We start from the raw sequence: 24,151 nt of genomic DNA on the forward strand, positions 1-24,151 counted from the left end.
TACCAGAATTTCATAGATGGCTGAACCTATGTTTTTTTAAGATTTTATTTATTTATTTTGAGAGAGAGAGAGGGAGAGCATGAGCAGGGGGCGGGGCGGGGGGGTGGGGCAGAAGAGGGAGATGGAGAAGCAGATTCCTCCCTGAGCCAGAACTGGAGATTACAACCTGAGCCAAAGGGAGATGCTTAACTGACTGAGCCATGCAGGTACCCCTGAACCTATCTTTCTATACACCAAACCTTTAAATTTTAAAAATTGCCTTCTGCAAATGCCTTTTGTGTACCCGCTCTGTGTAAGCACCACATTCTACACCAGGGATTCAGAGTTTATCTAACATAGGTCATTCACAAAAACATTTCAATACACTGACTGCTGTTAAAGCAGAGCAATAAGCCAGAGAACACAATTGGCAAGAAAGAATGATGGGCCCTGGCGAGTAGGAAAGGGCTTCATGGAAGAGGCGACTTTTGATCTGGCCTTGACTCAGAAGTAGGAGTTGGCAAAGTGAAATTTTATTCTTTAAATTGTAAAGGCATTCCATGTTCATTACATGCTCATTTTAAAAGTACCTATAGAAAAAATATTCATTTATTAAATATGATCAATACTCAATGTATCAAACACTAACTGTGTATTAGGAAATGTGCCCGATACTGAGAATACAAGAGGGAACAGTCCACCAGACCAGCCTTTGGTTCACTAATTCACTGGAAAGACGGAACCCACTATAAGCTATTATACTCACAGTTATGGTTCATTACAGCTAAAAGATACACATGAAAATCAGCCAAGAGAAGAGATGCATAGGGCAGAGTGCAGGAAATATCCAGACACGGAGCTGCAGTTGTCCTCTCCCTGTGGAGTCATGGACTGTATAACTTTTCCAGGATCCATGTGTGACAGTATGCACAGAGTATTGCCAACCAGGGAAGTTCATCTGAGCCTTGGTGTCCAGGAATTTTATTGCGGCTCCATCACATAGGCATGGTTGATGATCCGTGTGGTTGACCTCAGTCTCGAGCCCCTCCAGAGGTGGCATTGATGCCACATAAGCCAAAGCCCTTACCTAGGGCCAAAGCCCCTAGTCTAGATCATTAGACTATCTAGTGTGACCCAAGAGCTGCAGGCAAACAGAAACACAAGTGTTAGGTCCATGGTCTTAGAGATTACCACCACAAGCCAAGACCCTCTTTGACCAAGGTTGAGTTCTTTACAGGAACAAAACCAGACACTACAATCATGTATATAAGCCTCACTATAAAATGAAGAAGAGGACTGTAAAGAAAAAAATCCAGGATACTGGGGAATGGAGGGGGTAAGGGTCTAGAACTGTCTGGTAGGAAGATTTTCCTCAAGGAAATGGACTGAGATATGGAGGGTGAAAGGGATTAGCCAGGTGAGCAGTGCAGTGAAGAACATTTCAGAAGAAGGAAACAGATGGTGCAAAGGCTGAGATGGAAAGGAGCTGGGCATGTTCCAGAAACTAGGAGATGAGGCTGGAGTAAAGAGAAGAAAGAGGTGGAACGTGATTGCAGTGTTGATTAGAGAGAGAATCAGGACCAGATCCCTGGTGGCCTCAGAGACCCTGGAAATGATTGTGGACTCTATCTCCAGTCAATGGAAGGGCATTTTCAGGTTTTAAAGCCTGAGCACAGCTCCTCGGGTTTGTGATTTGTGACACACACGTGTGGCAGCCCTGAGAACAGCCAGTTGGGAATGAGTGGAACCAGGGGGACTGTTGGAAGACCACTTCAACCATCTAGATGAGAGAAGACGGTGGCTAGAACTAGGGAGGAGGCGGTGGAGTTGGAGAGAGGGGGATGCATCTGAGAGAACAGTGGTACGTAGAGTTGGCAGGATTTGTCAAGCATGACATCCCTGCGAGCACACCCTCAGCTGTCACACTGTGTTGTCACCTTTGGGCATCTGGCAGCGTTGGCTGATGTGTTGTTTCCGCCCTGCTGTAGGCAAGTAACCACACTCACTAGAATTATGTGGAAGGGAGGGAGGAAGGGAAGAAGGGGTGACAGGTGGGATTCTGTGAATTCATGTCTGCAGATTCGGTGATGCCTATTCCGACTGCTGAACCCCACGCCCCAGACTCACCCCCCACCTCCGGGTTAGGCTGTGTTCCAAACAGTTGTGGTTGCCGGAGCAGCTAAGTGTAAACAACTTTTCTAAACAGCTGAGGTATTTACTGGTCGTGGATCCGGATATACCATAAGTTAGAACATGTCCCCCTTGAAAAACAACGGATAGCCAGAGAGCCAGGCATTTAGGAAGAGCTTAATAAGTGTTGCACAAGTGAGTAGATGTTTAATCTGCTGTTAAAACATGAACATTAAGAGTTGCCAGGACACCTGTGATGTGTTTTACTAAAATCAGACACCACCTCCTAGTTGCAGACTCCCTTCATTCTCTATGTGTATCTTACAAGTTCCATGCATGGTACTTTGAATATAGCCTATTTCATTTTGTTAAATTGTCCAATCAAACATCCTGCCCACAAACAATTAGTAAAGTGCCCTCCGTAGACACAGAATAAAGACGGTAAGGAGACCTTGGATTCTTCTTTCAAACTCCATTTTAGTGACTGGCCAGCACTCATTTAAAATGCTGTCGCTTGGCCAACTGGCCACTTCCCTGCTTCTGTGTATGGGGTCTCTCCACTAGAGGTGACGGTGTTGGGGTGCCAGTGTCATCTTGGCTCCAAGTCAGCACTAAACAAAAGGTGCCCTAAGAGAGGGCACCTCTCTTGGAAAGGTGTGCAGGGGCAACTACCTGCTGGTAAGGGTTTCGTGTAAATTGGCAGGGAAATCTGCCAAGGATACCTTTCAGCTCAGTTCCAAACTGGCTGCCAGATTTTTCAAACTACAGTTTGCCCCTGCTTTGGACACTGCAGAGGCCCCCGGCCGTGCGTGGCAGCGGGCCCTCCCCTGCCACCCCTGCCGCCCCCTGCTCCACCCCCCTCTCCTCGCCGACCCCCTTCACGAACCGGGCTGGATCTATTAGGAACCAGAAAAACCCAAAGCCCAGGGCGTCAACTTTGCAGAGCGGCTCAGCGGGATGAGAATGAACTTTCCACGTCCCGAGGGTCCAGCGTTCGTGCTGGAGTCGGGGGTTTGTCCCGGGAGGAGGGCATTGTGCCCGCCCCCTGCGCGCCTCGGGCCGGGCCCGGGCAGCCGCGAGCACCTGGAGGGGCCCGGGGGCGCACCTGGCGGGGGCCCCGGGGGCGCACCTGGCGGGGGGCGGGGCTGGCGGGGCGGCTCCTCCCCGGCAGCCAATGGGCGGCGGGGGGGCGCGGGGGGCGCTCGCTGCAACTTGAGGCGGGGGCGGCGGCTGGCTGCTGTGGTCGCCGCGCCCTCGCCCTCGCCCTCGCCCTCGCCCTCGCGCCCGGGCCGCCCGGGAGGCCACGGCGGGCCTTTGTCTGCAGGTGCGGGCGGAGGTGACGAGCGGGGACCGAGGCGGGCGCCGGGGCCCCCGGGACAAAGGCTGCGCCCTCCGCGCTGGTCGCGGCGCTCAGCGAAGTGCAGGGGCGGGGGGGGGGGGGGGGGGGGGGGGGGGGGAAGGCGGCGGGCGGGGAGGGGCGAGGGGGCGCGGGCTGCGGGGATGCTCCGCGCTGGGCGTCTCGCCTGCGGCCCCTGGGTACCAGGACTGAGTAAACGAGCGCCTTCATCTCCCAGGCCCTCCGGTGAGTCTTACGTTTGTGTCTTCTTGTCTGTTAACGAGGGAAAGAAATCCCGGCAGCATCTGGGCAATCCAGTTTTGGGGTTGAAACCAATGTTGTTTGGTGTAGAAAGGCTGCGCATTTGCGAATGATTGTAGTCCTAGGATTGAGAATACGTGGGACTCCCATGTGAGAAGATGTTTCAAATTCCCCAAATGTAGAAAATCAGCCAACCTGTCACGTCCTTGCTCTTGGCAATCAAAAAGGAGTTTTTAGTGGCTTTTTTTTTTTTTTTTTAAGAAAAACGTGATGGAAATATCGCGTACAACATTTGCCTGGATTCTGGGGGAGTCTGTGCCTTCTCTCTCCATTATCTGTTTCCCTGTCCCAGTATTGTAACCAGGCACATCTATCTATCGATTCCCTAATTAATGCATGGCTGTGAATCTTCATTACTGCCTTGGGTAGGAGAAGGCGGAGGAGCAGGCAATCCCATTAGTCTTTTTCTTTCTTTTTATAACCGCAGACGCAGCCTGGTTTGACTTGAATCCTGAATGGTGGGTTGTGTCCGCTTTCCCCATGTTCTCTTTTTGGTTTCTTTAAACTATTGGGCAGTTTCTCCTTCAGCCTTACTCCGCCACAAAAGCAGTTTGCAAGTTTTCTCCCTAAAGTTCAGAGCTTTGCCACTGCCTTTCAGTTGGTACTGCTTTGTGAAAGGAATTATTTGGTGTCCTGAAGCCTTTCCCAGGGACTTAGAAAGCATAACGTATTGTAAGGAAAACAACCGTAAATCCCATTTTGGCCATAATTTTGTAAAAGTTATTGATGGTTGTGTTGTCCAAGATGAAATGTAAATAAAAAGCTGAATGGGGGAAAGACATAAGGCATCAGTCGTTATTGTCAAAGAAAAGTGTCATTGTTCTTGGCTCAGCGGTGAGTGAGGCTCAGAGTGAAGGCACAGGCTCTGTGCTGGGTGGGTCAGAAACCCCACTTTTGTGACACCTAATGCGTTAATGAGTTCCTCTATTGTTGTAATAAGTCCTAACTTGTGAGCAATGGGGATAATTTATTTAATAAGTATTTATTGAACACCTGCTATGTGTTCAATAAATGCGACAAGTACCTACTTACTTTCTTGGAGCCCACATAATGCTATCAGAGGACCCATTTCAGATCCTTTGAACTGGAGCACACCTGAGAAATAGTATGGATAACACTGAGGTGAGGCAAGAGGATGTTGCTGCAGGCTGCGGCCTTAGAGGTCTGCTGAGCCCAGGGCTGTGGATGCACACCAGTGAGGTCAAGGTCACCTCCTCTCCAAGGGTGGAGGTATTAATCAGATGGTCGGTGGTTCAGTCTTTCTGCACTTGCATCTCTTGACCGTGGATACCTCTCAGAGGAGTCTGGAACTGCAAGGAGGACCAGAAGTTGAGATCTAAGAGAGTTTGAACAGGGATGTTGTTTATTTGGATGTGGTCATTCCAGTCTGTTTCAAAAACTATCAGTCGTGCAGCCTCCTGGTCTCACCTGGACAGCTTTCATCTTGAACAACCCCTCAGGGAAGTGAATTCCATTTGGTACCACTGACTGAGCAAAGCTTTTCATCTGGCCACAGTCTCCCAAGTGTGAAGAGGGGACTCGTAGATTTAAAGACCTGGAACACAGTTGGAAAATCCCCTATTTACTCCCTTTGTACTTTTCATGTGGTTTTGGGCGGGGTGGGGCAGGGTTGCCTTTCTTGTTTTTTCTTAGAACGTATTGATGATATATAACTTCTTACTCATCTGGGTTTCCAGACTTTAACACACATCCCTAGGGTTACATGAAAACATGCTAAATAGTAGTGTAAATTACTCATTCCTAAGTGCCTCTTTTAAACACAGCATATAATATTTTTGAGAAATTCTTAGACCTTTGGATTCTTCTAATCCTAAGATAGTACCTGGCCTACGTGGCTCTCCATAATTGAATTGTTGAGTGGGCAGATGAATTAATATAGATGAAAATACTTCATTTTCTCTTTGGAGGGTTTAACTATGACCATCACATGTACTTGGCATTTATAATCTCTAGATTATCTTGCTGTTCAGCAGATACGAAACGCCTGTGTTTTCAGGCGTCTTGTGAGGTACACAATGAATGAGAAGGACAAGGTACGAAGAAGAGGCAGGACATAGGCTGGAAGAACGATTTAGGAAGCATGATGATATAGATTACAAAGCTCCATGAGAATGGTCAGTTGCTCAGAGAAAGCAACAGAGTAGTTCAGTGGGGAAAGGGGTCACCAAGCGGCATCCATTGTAGGAGGTGACATTGGAGCTGAACTAGAAGGCTGAGAAGAAGCCAGGCAGGTGGGGAGCCAGTGGAGAGCTCTGAGAAAGAGGGATGTGCAGTGTCTTCAAGGATCAGAGCAGAGGGCAGCATAGCTAAAGCCAGGAGCAAGGAGGCCTATGGTATGCCCTGGGGCAGAAGAGGTCAGTGGGGACAAGATGATCTGGGGCTTGCAGGCTGTGGTCGAAGGTTTAGGTTTTCTTTTTAATGCCATGAGAAGCCTTTGAAAGGTAATAACCAGGGCAGTGCCATGACCTAATATTTTGTAAGAAAAGATCTCAGTGAATGTGGTTGGGAGAATGGACATTAGGAGCACAAGTGGAAGCTGAGGGACCAGCTAGGAAGTCCCACTCCAAGAAGAATCAGAGTTGTGGCAGAGAGAATGAAGAGAAGTGGGTTGTGGAGACTGAATGGGCAAGACTGACTATAACAGAAGTGGAAGGGGGAGTATTCTAGGACACCCTCTGGATTTTTAGATTCGTTGTTGATTTCTGTTTGAAATCCACAGTAAAAGAAATAAAGCCTGTTTAAGGACAGTTATTAAGCAACGGAGCAACTCAGTTTCAATTTCTGTTGTATCAAGACCTTGACTTAATTAGGGTTTAGTCTCCATTGTGGGTGAGCAGACCTGTCCAGTGGAGTGCTGTGCATATAGCCATTTGTCCAGGATGTTTTCAGCCTTATTGCCCTGACTGTCCTTCTCAACTGGTATCAGACCTTTGAGCATTTTCTTTTTTATGTCATAAAAAAATAAAAGATCAACGTAAGAAAAAAGACAAGTTTTAAGCTTTAATCCATATGGAATTAATCTATCTTTGCTCCAGTTTTATAAGAAACCTTTGATAATTGCATTTGAAGTTACCTATTTCACGTGGAACATTCTTCAGAGTCCTAACAACTGACGTATTGTCGCAAACAAAATTTGTTCCAAATGTATCTCAAATCAGAAAGAGTAAAATTCCTTGGGAACCTTGCAGAAAAATCACTGAGCACTCTGTGAGCTAGTAAAGCCATTTCCTTGTACCTGTAAAGTATGGAAATGAAGTCTCTGATTTCTTTCTTTTTTTTTTTTTTTTTAAGTCTCTGATTTCTGATGGGATTTTTTTCTGCACCCTCCCACCTTCACGTTCACGAACTCAAAAGCTTACAGTCTTTGTCAGTTAACTTTGGTTTTGAAACCAACTTTGGTTTGGTTTTGCAAAAAAAATACCGATGCAGAAGATACTCCTTCCGAAGTCGGAAGTTGAGACTTGAGGAGGGGTGGAAGTGACTGGGGCAGCCAGCCCTTCTGACCCAGATGCCTGGACTAGTCACCCTGGAACATGTAAGCTTGTCTGGGGATGAATAAATTATGACAGTTGAAATAATTATGATCGAGGAAAAGCAGCCACAGAGAGCACAGTTGACAGTTGGGGCTGCTTTGGCCTGCTTCTGTCATGTTAGAGCGTGCATCTGTCTGCCAGGTTACATGAAAATGCTGTTTGCAAGAAGTCCAGTGTGATTTCTGCCCCCCTGAGTTCCCCTGCTCCACCCCCCTGCTAAAAACACATTCACAGCCTGCATGCGACCTTTTTGAAATAAGAGGTTGAGGCAGAGCTGCACATTGATTCTGACTCTCACGTGGGGTGGGGTGTACGTGTAGGATTTCAGTTGAGCAAAAGGTGTTTTGGGTCCTGAAGAAGCTACAGATTGGAAGCGACTCTTATTCCTGCATCTGGATGGAATGGTTTCTAGGTGGCTTTGGAGCCTGTCACCTGCAGCAAGCATTACTCTAGTGTCTGAGGGCTGCCGTACAGATTTAGTGTGTGCTTGGTTTAATGCTCTGCTCTTACCATCTTGCAGTTCTTCATTTCTTCACACGGAGCCTCCCCTTTTCATTTTGCACTGGGCTTCACAAATTATTTAGCTGGTACTGATTTCAGTGTTTGTCTATATAGTATGTCGCTCCCTTGAATCAGGTTGTCATCTAAGCAGGGTTTTGGCACTTTTTCTGGAAAAGACCTGATATCGAATATTTGGGGCTTCGTGGGCTACATCATCTTCATTGCAGCTACTGTTCCACAAGTTCTGTTCTCCTAGCATAGGAGCAGCCGTAGACGATGGGAAACAAATGGGGGTGGCCGTGTCCCAGTGACACTTTATAAAAACAGATAGGGAACACGGATGATCTGTGATCCTGGGGTCATGGTTTTTCACCTCTGATTTAAAAGATCCATGTAGGGGATCCCTGGGTGGTGCAGCGGTTTGGTGCCTGCCTTTGGCCCAGGGCACGATCCTGGAGACCCGGGATCGAGTCCCACGTTGGGCTCCCGGTGCATGGAACCTGCTTCTCCCTTTGCCTATGTCTCTGCCTCTCTCTCTCTTTCTCTCTTTCTGTGTGTGTGTGACTATCATTAATTAATTAATTAATTAATTAATTAATTAATTAATTTAAAAAAGAAAATTGCTTTTATAAATAAATAAATAAATAAATAAATAAATAAATAATCCATGTAGAGCCCCCAACGACAGCTGAAAGAGGGACCTTGTCCTTTGAAAGTAAGAAGGTTCGGTCTCTTTGGGCCAGCAGTGGGGTACTTCCATGACAAACTAGTATTCAAACACCCAAGCCCACACTAAAGCTTCTTCCAGGTGGTGTGTCTATTCCATTTGTCAGATATGGACAAATCTGGGCAGTAAAAGGAAGGTAAATTCAGGCAGTAAAAACAGAATGCTATTATAATGGGATTGTGGTTTTTAGTTTTTTGTTTTTTTTTTAAGATTTCTTATATTCGTTGGAAAAGAAAAAAGAGGCTGGAACAAAGAGACTAGCTGCATAGAAAAGGGAACCTTACTGAACAGGAAATCTGGATATTCTTTCAAATTGTATCAGAAAGTTAACTCCTGCTAAGATCCCTCTGGAATGCTCTATGATGCTTCATGGTATATAGCTCTCCGTAGGTCCTCTGTCTCGGTATATATGGAAATGTGTTGTCTGAGGTCTTTTTCCTAAATGATAAGCAATGGTTTATTTCTTTTAGAGTTCAAACATACAGAAAATTATCCAGGGAGTTGATAAGTCCCAATAGAAATCAATATACAATGGAAATTTATATATTGATTTCTTCAGGAGCAGGGGAGCCATTTTTCTTTTAGACAAATGTTCTGAAGAAGGAATCTAGTTAGGGGCTCTGGAAAACACTGTTGTTTCTGCTGGAGATGATCAAAGTATAGATTTGCCTCACTTTCAGATAGAGTCACAGAGATTGATAATCTTTTCAGAACTCTCCTCCTGCCGGCTCACATGAAATATGTTTTATTAACATTGTTTCAGATGACATAAAAACCGAATATGAGCTAAAGTCATTTTTTAAAATGCCATCGGCAGTAAACAATAGCAAGTGAAAACAAAATGCAGCTAATTCCCGGTTATTCCCAGCATCGGTACCTTGGGTTCCTACAAAATTATTAGAAGTAAGGGCGGGGGGTGGGGGGTAGTTCTTTGTGTACTCTATTTAGTTATTTCATTCATTCAAAAATATGTATTGATTACGTGGCGCTGTGTGCCAGGAGGTGGTGAGTGAACACAGCAGGAAGAGTTCCTGCTCACACAGATTTGACTCTTTTCTGGGGTAGAAGCAAGAACAATAGAAGAGAGTAGTTTTGACAGCTGCAGGTGTTGACCATGACTGGATAGCCCAGAGTGCTTTTCTGGATGTGATGACAATAAGGAGGAATCCTCCAGAGGAGACCTGGGGGCAGAGGCGACCCAGGCGATGGGAATACTGATGACAGAATTTCCAAGGTGGACACAGGCCATGTGTGTTTTGAGAACAGAAGGATGGGAGTGTCTCTGGAGCCCAGCAGGCCATGGGTGAGGCCGAGAGGGAGGTCAACGAGATGGAGTCCAGGAGAGGATCAAAGCAGGGCAGCAACAGGATAATTGGCTGCTGTGTAGAGGACATAACCCTTAGCCTTTGCCTGGGAAAGTTGTTTAGACCGAATCAGAACACTTGCCCTTTGTCACCAGGTCCAGCTGTGGTGGAAACGAAACTCCAATAGGATAGAGAGAGGAGCAGAGACCTGAGACCACCTCTCTTCCCCGAGGGGTGGGTCCTGAAGAGAGCCCACTAAGGGGGAGAGAGGCAGGCTCAGTCAGGTGCCAGGTGCTCTAGAACCACGCAACAACGGAGAAGAGACCGGGCAAGGGGACCTGCTGGTTCCATTTGTGGATCTACCACCTTCTATTGGTGGGGGTATTGAGCCAGTTAAATTCCTTGCATCTTGGATTCCTTGTTTGTAAAATAGGTCGTGATGTTCTCCTGCAGGATTATTGTGTGGCTCGGCAATAACGTGCACCGAGAACAAAGCCTGGGTGGGCAGCAGGTTCAATAAAACAGGCGCTGCCATGGTGATTTTGTTAGTGTTGTTGATGTTTATTTTTGTTTAGGTATCACCAAGTTTACAGAGTGTCAGGTATACTTGTATCCAGATGGAAGTTTCCAAAATGCAAATGATCAAATGTTTTGGCTCTTTGTGTTGGCTACACTAGCACTCCTGTCTGTGCAAAGAAATGGGGATTGGCTATATAGCGATAGCCTGAAATCCTCTTGAAAATTTAGGAACAGATTTAAGAATGTGCCCTACCTGAAGGAGGCCCTCCACGTGGCTGGGTGCATGGAATTGAGGGGAATTCACCCACAGAGTCACCATGGTTCTAACTGGGAGTCTTGTCTATAACTTGCTGGTACCTCATGTCTTAGTGACACTTCTTGCATGGAAATCACTTTTCCAGCGTAGACCTGTCTTCTTCCCTGTTCTATGTCAGAGTCAGAGAGGAGGGAGCCTTCTGGGTATCAAGTTTTTGTTTTGTTTTTTTCCACCTGTACTTTCAGGAAGGAAGCCAGCCCATGGTTTCCCAATTCAGGTACAATTTACATAATTTTGCTCTTTGATTATGCCCTAAACTTTATACCCTGAAACCATAACATGGCATGAGTTATTTCTCCTTGAGACCTAAATATAAGTTTATGTATATGTATTCTCTTTCCATAGATATTCAGAGAAGCAAGGTTGTTTTGTTGTGATAGTGGTTGTTGCTTTACTGTAATACAGCTCAGATGAAAGCAGACACTTGTTAATTCTTGCTCACTTCAAACATGGACTTTAAACACACACACACACACACACACACACACACACACACACACACACCAAACTCATTTCCTGGTTGCTCTCAAATATCCCTTTTTCCCTCATTAGTAAGCTGACTGGTAACTATTGTGTTTTCTCTCCAGTGGCATGAGAAAGTCCTTTGTTTAGAAGAATGTGCCTTGAATTTCAATAACCTTACACCACTTTAGATCCTCATCTTCACACTTACTCCTGTTGGAACTCTGACTTGCCTGCATCTGCAAGTTAATAGGCCGTGTGGGCCTGGGGGGCAAGAGCAGGGAGGTGGGAAGGGAACTAGCTTGCAAAATCAGGCACACTCCTCAAAGACAGGTGCCTATGTCACGGTTTGGTCCTGGGAAGGACAGATCCTTTTCCTGAGCTGAATTCTCTTAAACTCCAGACACCAGATGGTAAATTTGCATAAATCCAGAATTCAGTTCAGTTCAGGGAGCTTTTACCTGCAGGATATGAATTGTAAAGGGGTCTTGAATGAGTTCCAGGGATTCTTGAACCTTCTCCCCATCCTGCTAGGGTTTGTGCATAAAATTCATGCACATTTCTTTCCGGGGTATTTTCATCAGCTTCCGAAAGGTTCCATGATCCAAAACAGGTTAGGAAACTTTCTCTCTGCAAAACTCCTCTTTGTCCACAATTGGTTAGCGCACTGCTCAGCATGCACACCGAGCCCCACATTGTGCCATCACACCATGACCCTTACATGAATTAATGAGTGTAATCCCCGCAGAACTCTTAGGGGGTCCGTGCCACTATTATTCCCATTTTACAGACGAATAAACTGAAGAACAAAGAGGCAAAGGGCCTTGACCGAGGGCAGACAACTAATATACGTCAGGGATAAGAAAGAAAAAAAAGACCTTGAAGCTAGGGGGAAAATAGCGAGGTTCCGGAGTTGATGTGAGAGCTTCCATGACATAAAGTTTTATAGCTGTTGCTTCATTGTTGTGTGGATAATGCTGGTCTGTGCTGGTGCTCAAAAGGCTCAAAAGCCCCCCAGTGTTGAAAGGCCAGGCATCAAAAAGTAGCATGAAACAAGCATTCTGCAAAAATGGAGTGAGAAGCACACTGGCAAGTCTTTGCTATGTACGTGCTCAGTGTGTGAAAAGTAGAAGGCCCATGAGTTGCATAAGAAGTAGGTGGCCGTGCCGGGGACGAGGAGATGCATCCTCCTCCAAAAAGCTGGAACAGACGTTGTCATTCTGGCGTGCTGTTTATTTTGAGGAATTTCCTATTCGTTTGGATGCCCGGTTACACATGCCAAGTAGTTCTGTTATTTCGGGCTTATTTTAATGAAAACATTGCCAATTACTCCCACGTTCATTTTCCCAAGAAATCGCCACCGAGAGCATACTGATCAAGCAGCCCTTGAGTGTGTGGCTGGTGTGGAATTAATCCTGGTTTAATTCTTCCGCGTTTACAGCGAGAGGGGAGCAAGCGTGCGCCTGACTCTACATTTAGCTCGCTTAGCTCTTCCTGCTGCAGAAGCCTGGCTTTGGGCTGATGTTTGCTTCCTGGCAAATTTATAAGGTGTTAAATCAGTAAAGCAGCTGCCACTTTGACTCTTCTGCATTTGTTGAAAGACATTTCAAAGATCTCTCTGAAGTCCCTACTTATGGCTGGCTTTTACTTCCACACTCAAATCGAGCAGTGTCTATTAACCCCAAAAGAAGGAACCTTGTTAAAAGTTGGCAGTATCATTTTTCCAAGTTCTGCCTTCAGGGAAAAACATTGTGGCTACATATTGATGCTGTTTCCTTAAGTGGATGAGAAGTAATGGACCTGATTTAAAATATCAAAGGCTTCAGGGCAGCTGGGTGGCTCAGTGGTTGGACAGCTGCCTTTGGCCCAGGGCGTGATCCCCGAGTCCTGGAATCGAGTCCCACGTCGCCGGGCTCCCCTCAAGGAGCCTGCTTCTCCCTCTGCCTGTGTCTCTGCCTCTCTCTGTGTGTCTCTCGTGAATAAATAAATAAATAACCTTTAAAAAAGAAATAAATAGGGATCCCTGGGTGGCGCAGCGGTTTGGCGCCTGCCTTTGGCCCAGGGCGCGATCCTGGAGACCCGGGATCGAATCCCACGTCGGGTTCCCAGTGCATGGAGCCTGCTTCTCCCTCTGCCTGTGTCTCTGCCTCTCTCTCTCTCTCTGTGTGACTATCATAAATAAATAAAAAAATTTTTTAAAAAAGCATTTAAAAAAAAAAAGAAAGAAAGAAAGAAAAATATCCAAGTCTTCAATAATTATTATATTCAAAAGAAACAGACTGTATTCTCAGGTCTCTGGATTGAAGGTAATCAGGCAAAGTTTTTGTTAGGAATAAAAAATTAAAAGCATTTGGTATAAATGAAAAGCTCGCCAAAGAAATGCCACCAGCTCATCCTTTTTTGATGTAAGAGTCAAAACATTTTAGCAAATCCTTTTCTGATAAAAGTCTGAGCACCAGGCAATTCTTAAGCCATCTAATCTAAAATGAGAAACCAAGACTCAGAGAGGTTAAGAGACTTACCGAGTGTTCATTTAATATGAGACTAGGATCCAAGTCTTTGGATCCTTTGGTGATGATCTGAAATTGCTTCTGTAGACTAATTTTGACAGAGAGACATGAGCAGGAAGTGACTTCCCCTCGTTCTGTGGCGAACAGCGCCCATCAACTCTGAGAAGATGGCCGTAATATTTCCCCCAGTGACCTCCTGTCCAGCAGAGACACTTTACTTCTAGTGCCCACCCAGCATGACCCAACTGAGACCTGAAACCATAAGATAACTTAGTGATGACAACTACAATGAAGCAGTTTATTGCACCGTGTTACATGCCAGGTACTCTTTTACACACACCATCTCATTTAACTTAATTCCCACGATTACCCAGAGCCAGGTGTCCTGATCCCTTTTTCACTGACAAGGAAGGAGGTTTGAAGGATCACACGCACCAGGTAACACAGTGTGGCTGGCACATAGAGGGAGCCTGGGGGAAAAAAAAACAGGATAAACACCCAAGGGAACATGGCTACCAACTGGATTTGAACACGGTTCTATCTACATACTCAGTGTAAAGGACTTCTTTTGAGAATTGTCAGCCACCTTATCCCCCTATAAAATATAAAAGTTCACAACCCAAGGAAAGGAAGAGAGGTTCCCCTATACATCTGAAGACTTATATATTTATTTATTTATTTATTTGTTTGAGAAAGAGCAGGAGTGCAAGTGCAGAGAGGCAGAGGGAGAAGCAGGCTCCCCACTGAGCAGGGAGCCTGATGTCAGACTCGATCCCGGGACCCTAGGGTCATGACCTGAGCTGAAGGCAAAGGCTTAACCCACTGAGGCACCCAGGTGCCCTCCCATGTACATCTAAAGCCCCAGGTTCTTTGCTAGATCCTTTGCCCCTGTCTTGAACACCTGTGCATTGTAACCGTCTGGGTCATTTGGGTGACAAACCATGAGGTGATGCTGAACGACTGTAGGAAGACTAGTGTTAGAGAGTCCTGCAGACCTCCAGTCAAACCCTGATTGCACCATGTCCTAGCTGTGTGACCTTTGTCAAGTTCTTCAACCTCTCTGAACTGGTTTTCTTTTCTATCAGTAAGAACAGTAAAACTTACCTCGTTGGGTTGCTGTTTGGGCAACACGGAGCCAGAGCTCAAGAAAAAGGGTGGCTGTTGGGGGTGTCACCCTAGTACTCATGTATGTTCTAGCCTTGCCACCTGTGCTTTGGGGTGCGCTTTTCACAGGGCTCTGGCTGAAGCAGCGAGATAGATATTTACCTATTGGTTGCACAGAAGTCACACGTGCTGATTGTATAATATTCAAACGTGTTAAATAAAATCCTCCACAAGCCCCTCCTCCAGGTAACAGGTGACAACATGGATATTATATTGTTCCAGATTTCTTACTGTGTGGATATCAAAATACTCAAACATTTGCTTCTCGTGAGTCCATATATCTGCGAGTTGGATTGTGTGCTTGTGTGGCTCCCCGCACCTAGTAACCCGTTGGGGTCATTGCTCCGCCTCAGGCTGTACAGCCCACCTCTCTGCTGTATGCCTGTGGTTCACTGTGTGACGTGCCTGCTGTTTGACCCCCTGACTTTCGCTCTCATCTCTGCAGGGCCGTGCGGGCTGCTCCGTGACCCTGGCCGCGGGGCGCCCGCAAGAGCAGGTTTCTGTGACAGCTGGGTTTCTTCCTTTCCTTCTCGGTATCCGGGTGCTCCCTGCCTCTCCGGCCCACTTGCTTTATGTTCACTGGCGTGCATGTGACCACCCTGGGGACCCGGTGGCCCTCAGGCCCTTTCACATTGGCTGGGACAAGATCAGAGGGGTATAGGGAGCACCCCGGGCTGAGAGTTTAAGTGACTTCATTAGGGTCACCCTGCCGGCTCAGGGAGTGAATCTTGAAGCCTGTGGCCCCAAGTTGCTCTGCATCCCACTCCCCTTCCGCTCCTCTGATCCCTCACCCAGCCAGCCCTCCCACGTCCCATCTCTGCCCTTGACCTTCTACTGTCCCTGCCCCCTCCTGCTCTGGGGCCTTCTCGTGATGCATTTGAGTGAAAGGACCGAGATGCTAAAGTTGCAGCTCAATTAGAAGAATGCCAGAAGTTAGTAAGAACAGGTAAGGCTGTCCCCATGTCATCGTTTCTGTACATTTTTTATTGGCAGCAGGTGGAGCTGGAAAATGAAGACACGCGCCTTGCCAGTGTTTACTGCAAACAGTTTCCTGTATTTGACTGTGATATTTTAAGCTTGATTACCTCCCCCGGTTGATATGTTGCCTCTAAACTCAGCTGGCATCTCTTGGCTTCATCGTAACGTGGCTCAAAATACACACTTCTGTGTGACAGAGCGCAGCTAAAATCAGCCCCCAGAGGCTGTTCGTCGCAGCAAAGTTGGGAAGCAAAGATGGGGTGTCGGGGCTCAGAGTTGCTGTTAACGGGGCTGTTGCATTTCCTGGATGCCGAGTGAACGCTAACGTGCTGTTTCTGCTCTGTTCCCTCATGCCTGCCCGGATTCAGAGAGAGGTAACCAAACCGATTTTCATTTCTCCCCCCTCGTCGGTGTGCTTTCCTCATGCCATGTTGCCGCCACCACAGCCATCGTTGTCTCCGAAGGGCAGAGTTTGCTCTCCGTGACCTTCTGTCATCATCATTCGTGTGTGTCCTCATTGAAAACAGAGCATGGAATTGCAGCCGGGTCCCTAAGCCTCTGCTGCGCTTGACCCTGGGGACGGGGACGGGCTGGGTGATTGGGTAGGACAGGCCGTGGCCGTGGCCGCTCGCCCGTGGCTGGGAGGGGCCGTGGTTAGAAGTGCTAAGGTTGCGTCCCACGTCGTAGAGGGCTTCTCAGTGCACGGTAGGACCTGCTGAAGTTATGGCTTGTCTAGAGTTTCGTTGGTGAGGGTGGCTCTAGGCTAAGAGCGCGGAAGACTGACTCCCTTTCAGTCTCGATTATTAGCCCGAGCATATGGATTCTTTTCCTCCCTTCCTACATCTGGATGAACCTGACTATGGAGAGGGTAGGACTCTGAGGCCAAAGGCAGGCGCGTGTACCTCAGATGTTGTGTTCCCCGTGCTGGGCTGCGCATGTGGGCCTGCTGGTTTGGTTGCCTGGGGGCCTGCAGCTCTGCTCCTCCGCAGCTTTATCACCAAATTAAAGTTCTGACTGGGTGGGGGGCACTTCCAGGCTCAGTCTTCCTGAGGGGCCTCGGTTGGGAGGCTCTGCAAACGTGACGGCCCTTACCTTTCCTTACCTTTGAGGAGGCCTCTGGAGGCCGAGGATGAGGAACGTGAGCTCATCCACAGTAACGGGAGGGCTGGTGCAAGGCAGCGGTGAGGATATATATTTTCAGATGTTTTCTAATCCCTCCCCTCTGTATGTATTCCCGTCTCCTCCCGGGGAGAGGTCGAGAGGTCGTGGCTCCGAATATTAAATTAACAGCTCGACTCTGTTCTTTAGAAGGCTGCGCATTCTGGTCCGCCAGAGCCACCTGGATTATTTGCAGGTAGAATTTCAAATCTGCTGTTTACACAGCTTATGTGTCTCACGATTCCCTGTGGAGAATGTGTGTTTACGCAGGTGAGGAGTTCCTGGGATGCCCTCTGAAGGGGCACTTAGCATCTGCTTGAGCTTGCAGAGGAGAAAGAGAGTGGAGTTGACAAAGCTGGAGCCTAAGCTTTGTGAAGTCAGTGCCTGCTGATACGCCACTGGGTAAAATTTAAAAAACAAAGCAAAACAAAAACAAAAAATCATGTGTGTGTGTAACATTCTGGATTGACCATCTAAAAAGATGACTTTCTCATCTCCTTTCTTCCTCTTCCCACCCGCAAAATGAGATCTTTCTTTGGTGTGTGTGTTTGTTTAAATTCAGTTTGCCAACATATAGAATAACTCCCAGTGCTCATCACGTCACGTGCCCTCCTTAGTGCCCGTCACCCAGTTACCCCACCTCCCCTCCTGCAACCGTTTGGTTTTGGGGACTCCTTTCGCAAAGTCAGGAGTCTCTTATAGTTTGTCTTCCTCTCTAATTTTTCCCTTTCTTTATGGTGCCTCTCACTGTTTCTTATATTCCACATGTGAGTGAAATCATATGATAATTGCCTTTCTGCAGTTGACTTCTTTCACTCCATATAATACCCTCCAGTTCCATCCATGTCGATGTAAATGGTGGATATTCACCCTTTCTGATGCCTGAGTAATATTCCATTGTAGGTATAGACCATATCTTCTTTATCCATTCCTCTGTCAACTCCTTCCCCAGTTTGGCTAATGTGGACATTGCTGCTATGAACATTGGGGTGCAGGTGCCTCCTTGGATCACTACCTCTGTATCTTTGGGGTAAATACCTGGTAGTGCAATTGCTGGGTTGTAGGGTAGCTCTATTTTCAACTTCCTGAGGAAGCTGCATACTGTTCTCCAGAGCAGCTGCACCAGCTTGCATTCCCACCAGACCAGCAGTGCAAGAGGGTTCCCCTTTCTCCACATCCTCACCAGCATTTCCAAAATGAGATTTTCAAAGTACCATCAGAAGATCGGAGCAGTGAGGCAGAGAAGAGCAAACAGTGTTGAAAACAGGACTCTTTTCCCTCCAGCCCCTGTGCACGTAAAACAAAGTGGAGATAAAGCTGTTTGTCATAGAGGGCTAGACATGCAATATTTGGCTCAGATTTTTTTGTTCCTGTTTGTCATTATTTTCGTGTGGGGCCCATCCTCCGTGGTAGTAACAACAACTGCAGTAGTGGCTTATAGCTTCTACAGAAAGATAAACCAACCGGGAGGCAGGGGTCTGTAGGTACATTTCAGAGAGTCTTACTATAATCCTATGAACTCAAATATTTACTTAAACATCTCTCATGGAGAAGGAGACAGAATTTCAAAGGGGGTCCTCTCTTTGACCTTTTCCTCATGTATAACGACAGCTACCATTAATCGAATGCCTGTCATGTGCCGGCCTTCACAAATTCCCAGCATCACGCAGCACGGATATGACCCAAGCAAACCCGGATTCTGTGGAAGGCATTGTCTTTTTGTGGAGCCTGGCTAAGGAATGCTAGCAGAGGAGATTAGGTGAGAGTGAATGGAAAGGAATCTCCTAGAAAAGAGGGGAACGAGTCCCTTCCCCGCACACGCCTGGGCTCTCCTGCAGCTGGCAGGCTCAGCTCCTCCTGCTTCTGCATCAGGAAGCAAAGCTCGATCCCACAAGCCAAAGTTGCAAGGAGGCAAGTTTCAGTTCATCATTTAGAAAAAAATATATATATATGTTCTGGCTCCCCGGGAACATTCCTGCGGTGAAACAGGCTGATTCGTTAAGTAAATAAGATCTCGTATCACTGAAATAGTCTAGATACCGACCTCTCCTGGCTTCTGTGGACAGGGCTTTGAAATGTTAGCCTGGCTAACCCCACTAAGAGGTCTGTAGGTGCCTCATAAATTCCTTTAGTGGAGAGAGGAACACACAAGCAAATGCCCTGTCTCTAAGAGGGTTGCAGGGGAGAGATCCAGGGAAAGGGTGAGTAGTTTGGGCTCTTTTTTTAATAGAACCCATTGGAATAAAGAATCGTTTCTTCATTCATTCCCTAAAGATGGATTAATCCCCTGCAGGGCGGTTAAACTGCTGTTCAGCTGGAAACAGTAAAAGCATTCTTTTGTCCTTGTTCCTTGCCATGAAGAAATTTGAGGCTGCCACAGAAGGTGTCTCAGCCCTGACATTTTTCCCTGGCAGGATTGGAGGCCGGGCCCCCTGGGGCAGTAATCAGCAGGGGGGACCAGCAAAAGGAGAGGAACCAGAGAGAGTGGGAAACACAAGGGCCCAGTAAACAAATGGGGAGAGGGAGTTGATTGCTGGTGCTCTCTTCTGCTAGAGTTTAAGGAAGGGACGCAGGTAGGTACAGCTGTAAACTTGTCATTCCTGGTTTTTAAAGGAGACACAGTGATCCCCGTGATCGCGAGAAAGGAATGGGGCACAACTCTGTGTGTGGGGAGCGGGGGGCCTGGACCAGAGCCTCTTTTAGCAAATGGCTCCTCAGTGAGTGTTGTCAGTGGAACAAGCCAGAGCCGAGGACAAAAGCGGTGCTTGCACCTGAGGGTCAGGTGGAATGTCTCAGACAGATGAACATCTAGAAGAATCTGTTGGGAAAAATAGGAACTGTGTTCTGACTGGACCTCAGAGATCATTTGGGCTCTGTGGATGTAAATGAACACACTGAAGGCCTGGGGGATGCATGACCACTGGGTGCCTGGTCAACCAGGAGGCGGCATAGAAGCCCATCTGAGCCCATCTCAGCCGAGCTGTCGCCCCACAGCTGCTGGTGGCTCTGAGGAAAGAGGTAGGCGACGGGAGAGCCATGGAGGGCTCTGTAGGCGAAGGTGGGCCTGACCCTCACCCTGATGTGGGTTCAGAGCCACCGTGGGCCCTGCCTGGCTATGTGACACCCAGTGGCACCTGGTGCTTTTCTTCCAGAATTCACATGTGTGGCCCTAGGCTGGTCACACGCAACCTTTTAGGTTTGCAATCTCTCGGGAGCACTGTAGTCCCAAGGTTTCTCGTCCCCCTTGGAACACAGGAAGATCTCTAGAAAAGGTCAGATTGCTCTGATGTGTGAGCCTAAGGTCTTTGAGAATCCTGACACTGATTGGAAAAAGTCTCTCCGAAAGTCTGGGCTGGGCAACATCTTGGATTATTGTTGAGACTGGATGATGGGACATAGGGACTGTCCTCTACTTCTGTGTATGTTTGAAAGGTCCCAGAATGAGAGTTTAAGGGGCAAAAAAATTAAGCAGATATACTGTGTTCTTTTAACTCAGCCTCCTAAAGCTGGGACCCAAGCTCCCTCCTCCAGAGAAGAGGCCCAGGAGGCCAAGTTCACCACAGACCTCCTGTCCTCCCTGTCACTAAGACCGACTGACAGGTCTCCTGCTGTTCAGCCTCTACAGCCCTGGAGATTTCTCCTGAAACCCTCTTTTTTCAGTGCCTTTGGAACCAGCCTTTCCTGTGCTTCCCCCCCCACACACACACTCTTTCTCTATCTTTCATTGGGCCCTCTGCCTCAGTGAGGCCTTTAAATGCCTTTCTTTTCCAATCCAGGCCTCATTTTGTCTTGTCTCATTCTCCATGCTCTCATCTGCTGCCCTGACTTCAGCTGCTCCCCAGATCCGTGTCTCCAGCCCAGACCACAGGCCCACGCTCAGGGACTGAGAGTCCTCCTGCTTGGTGGGCCTGGCCAGCGGGTGGCTCTCCAGCACCTTACACTTACGTCCAACCGGAGCTCATGAGCTTCCTTCCTTCACCAGATTCCATCTCCTGGCCTGGTGCATTCGAGGGCGCTTAGTTGGCCCAGCAAGAGTCATTCTGGCTTTGCCCTCTCATCAGCCCCACCCATCAGTCCTGCCAGCCATCCTTCTAGCACTTCCTTTCCGTCTGTCTCCTGTTACCCTGTTCTCACAGATGCTAACCTAGCCTGCTTCATACTCATCTGCTCACCTGGACATTGAGCAGCAGCCCCCAGTCAGTGTCTCCCTTGACCCACTTCATCCCACCCAAAGAAACTTTTTAAAAACACGTATTGTGCAGGGTCACATGCCATATTCCGAGGCTCTGAGGGCCAGGCTGTGGGGGGGACACAGGTACAACCTCCCTGCAGTCCCACCATGGCCCTTTGCCACAGTACCTAGGCGTATGCACTGGGCCAGCAGTTCTTCCGAATGCTCTGTGGACTTTCTCACGTCCATGCCTTTGCTTATGCTCACGGAACCTTCTGGGAACTGTCTGCTGCCCTTCTCACCCTGGTGAGGTCTGTGTGATACTTAAAGATGCACTGTGAATCTCACTGGACACCTGTACCATTAGACAGTGGGCTTCCTAGCCGGAGCCTTGTCCACCTGGCATGTAATCGTGGCTCAGAAGGTATTTGTGGAAGGGAATGGAATATGATTGTTTTTAAATAAAAATCTTTAATTAAATCATAATTTAGTTAGACCGTAAAGCCCCCTAGCAGTGATAAACAGTGGCTCAAAGCAACACAAATTTATTCTGCTACAGTTCTGGAGATCAGAAATCTAAAATGAGTATTCCAGGTATAATCACGGTTTTGGCACGTCTAATGACTCCAAGAGAAAATCCATTTCCTTGCCTTTTCCAGCTTTTAAAGGCTGTCTGCCAGCTTTCCTTAGCTGGTGGCTGCTGCTCCTGTTTGTCACTTACTTAGAAGCAAAGTCCTTTCCCCGTCATTGTGTCTGTCCCAACTAGATAAGTCAGGATAACAACCCCATCTCAACATCTTTTAATTATTTGATCACCCTTTGCCGTGTGAGCTAACACATTCCCAGATCCTGGAATTGGGCTGCGAGCATCTTAGAAGGGTCCTGATTCTGTCTAGACCGCAGGCTTTTTCAGAAATGAGGTGCTGAAAAGCTGAGCTTTTGAAACAACCAGTTAAGCGATGTTTGGGTTTCATTCCAAATAATAATGAAATTAGATCAGACATGCATTTCATTGCACACAAAGGAGGTTGCTCGACTTGTCTGTGCCCCAGGTCTGAAAGAGAGGACTCACCACAGCTTACAAATACCCGAGCATGGGGCCTGCGGGTATTTAGCTTGGCTCCGGACAGGTCTCCCATGCAAATCGCTTGACCCTGGTAGTGAGGAGAGAACTCCCATTTTTTCCTTCCCAGGGAAGCAGATGAAGCCCCTAGAGGGCTCGTTGCAGGACTCACTCACTGTCCCCAACGGACAGATTTCCTGCGTCCCGGATCTATTAGCCCGGTACCTGAAAGCGCACAGGAAAAGACAAAGCTGGAAAAAAAATCCCCGAAACAAAGCCTTTGGCTGCTAAGCTTCTCCCTTGGGAAGATGTGGGTTCCAGATGGTTGCCTGAGGCATTAATCATTTTCACTGGAGCCGGAAGAAAATGAAGATTAATAATAATAATTTTTTAAAAAATTACTCCTCGGGGGTTGTATAATAAAGAGCGGAGGGCGCGGAGCTGCAGTTTGCTAGGATGGGCCATTGCTCGTTGACCAGGGCTGGTGTCCTCCTCCCGGATGGTAGCTTTGCACCGCAGGCCAACAGCGGTCCTGAAGAGCAGGCTGGGACTGGGAAGCTTACCTCATGGTGTATCACAGCCCGACGAGAACCTTGGAAATGTGTTTCTCGGCTCCTTCACTTAGAGATGAGGTTAGATGCCATGCCTGAGTTGCTGTAGCTCCTGGACTCAGGACTGAGACTAGAACTGAGGTTGCCTGAGTCATGATTCCTTTGTCCCTGGCTGCTTCCTACTGTCTCTGAGAACAGACACTCTGAGGTCTGCACAGTAACTACGAAAGGTAGGATGTGACAAGCTCTTATCCTTTGTGCTACAGAATTTAAATACCACAAGCGTTTAGACACAAGCAATGTCCTGGGGCACAGAGGGCCAAGCAGGCTTTTTTGAGCTGGATTGACTGCAGTGCACCCCAGACAGTACCGGGAGGCCAGTGGCCACGCAAGAGGACATGCCATGAGTCAAGACCTGCCTTTCTGGAACAGAGCAGAGAGCCCCATGGTTGGGACTCGAGAGAGCTAGAAGAGGAGGTGGGCCAGGTTTCAGAACTCTAGAAATCCAGACAGAGTTTGGACTTTGAGTGGGTCATCAGAGAACCAAAGAGGTTTGGCCTTGGAGAAATGGCAGCTGAACGTAGAATTCTGAAGGAAGACGGTTGTGTGTGGCGAGACACCACATATATCCTTTTAAGATCCATCTAGGAAAGAGAAGAACCCGGAGAGCTGGGGGCCAGAATCAGGGCTTTCCTTGAGCATGCTCTCCAGAAATGAGGCCTTCTCTCATTTCTTATTTAATATGTTGTCTTGATAGTGGTTGAGACCAGAACGGAAAGGCCTCAGGAGCACAGGGTAGGACAAGACTGCTCACCTCTCAGTGTGGGCCCATCTCTTCGCCCAGACCCACCCCTCCACCCACGGTTATAAAGCCCGTGGGCACCTCTGGCCAAGGGTCAGCTTCCCCACAGGAAATTGGGATGCAAGCTGCAGGCGCTGTTCTGAAAGAGGAAGGACCAGTCAGTCAGGACCTCCGTGGCCAGGTCTGGGGTGGGTATTGGGGTTGATGAGGCACATACCATCCTCACAGAGCTTCAGGGAGTCGTGGGGAATGCAGACTGTCACAGATACTGACAGAACCAGGGTGTATGAGTTGCCGCAGCAGCACTGGGAAGGGTGCTCCCCCCAGCCCTGAGTCCCGCACTGTGACCAGGGCATAGAGACCCCGTGAGGTGAGGTGGGGCGGACTCCCCCTGGGGTGGTGGAACTGGCTGGGGTGGATGAGTTCAGGACGTTTTCAGGAAGCCAGACATGGGGAGTTGGGGGGTGCTGGGGGTGGGTAGGAAGGCCTCTTGGTTCTAGCCTAGAGGACGCCAGCTGAGATAGAACATGTGGAAGGAGGAGGTAGGGGGGAGTAGGTATTGAAGTCAGGTGTGGACAGGCTGAGGCCAAAGTGCCCCCAACCTG

At 47.9% G+C, this 24,151-nt stretch overlaps 1 protein-coding gene across 8 annotated transcripts in view; it reads left to right on the forward strand.

Annotated features, from left to right (window-relative positions):
* Positions 1–24,151, forward strand: part of APBB2 (amyloid beta precursor protein binding family B member 2) — a 369,758-nt gene that overhangs the window by 328,157 nt on the left and 17,450 nt on the right. The window contains exon 1 of one of the 8 annotated variants that reach the window (XM_041752061.1): positions 15,997–16,175. The exons of the other annotated variants lie outside the window; for them this stretch is intronic. The gene's annotated coding sequence lies outside the window, so the exon portion shown is untranslated. Of the gene's footprint in view, positions 1–15,996; positions 16,176–24,151 lie in introns of those variants that run through there. 8 annotated transcript variants of the gene reach the window in all.

The sequence above is a fragment of the Vulpes lagopus genome, chromosome 4 (genome assembly GCF_018345385.1).
Source record: "Vulpes lagopus strain Blue_001 chromosome 4, ASM1834538v1, whole genome shotgun sequence".
NCBI classification, from domain to species: Eukaryota; Metazoa; Chordata; class Mammalia; order Carnivora; family Canidae; genus Vulpes; species Vulpes lagopus.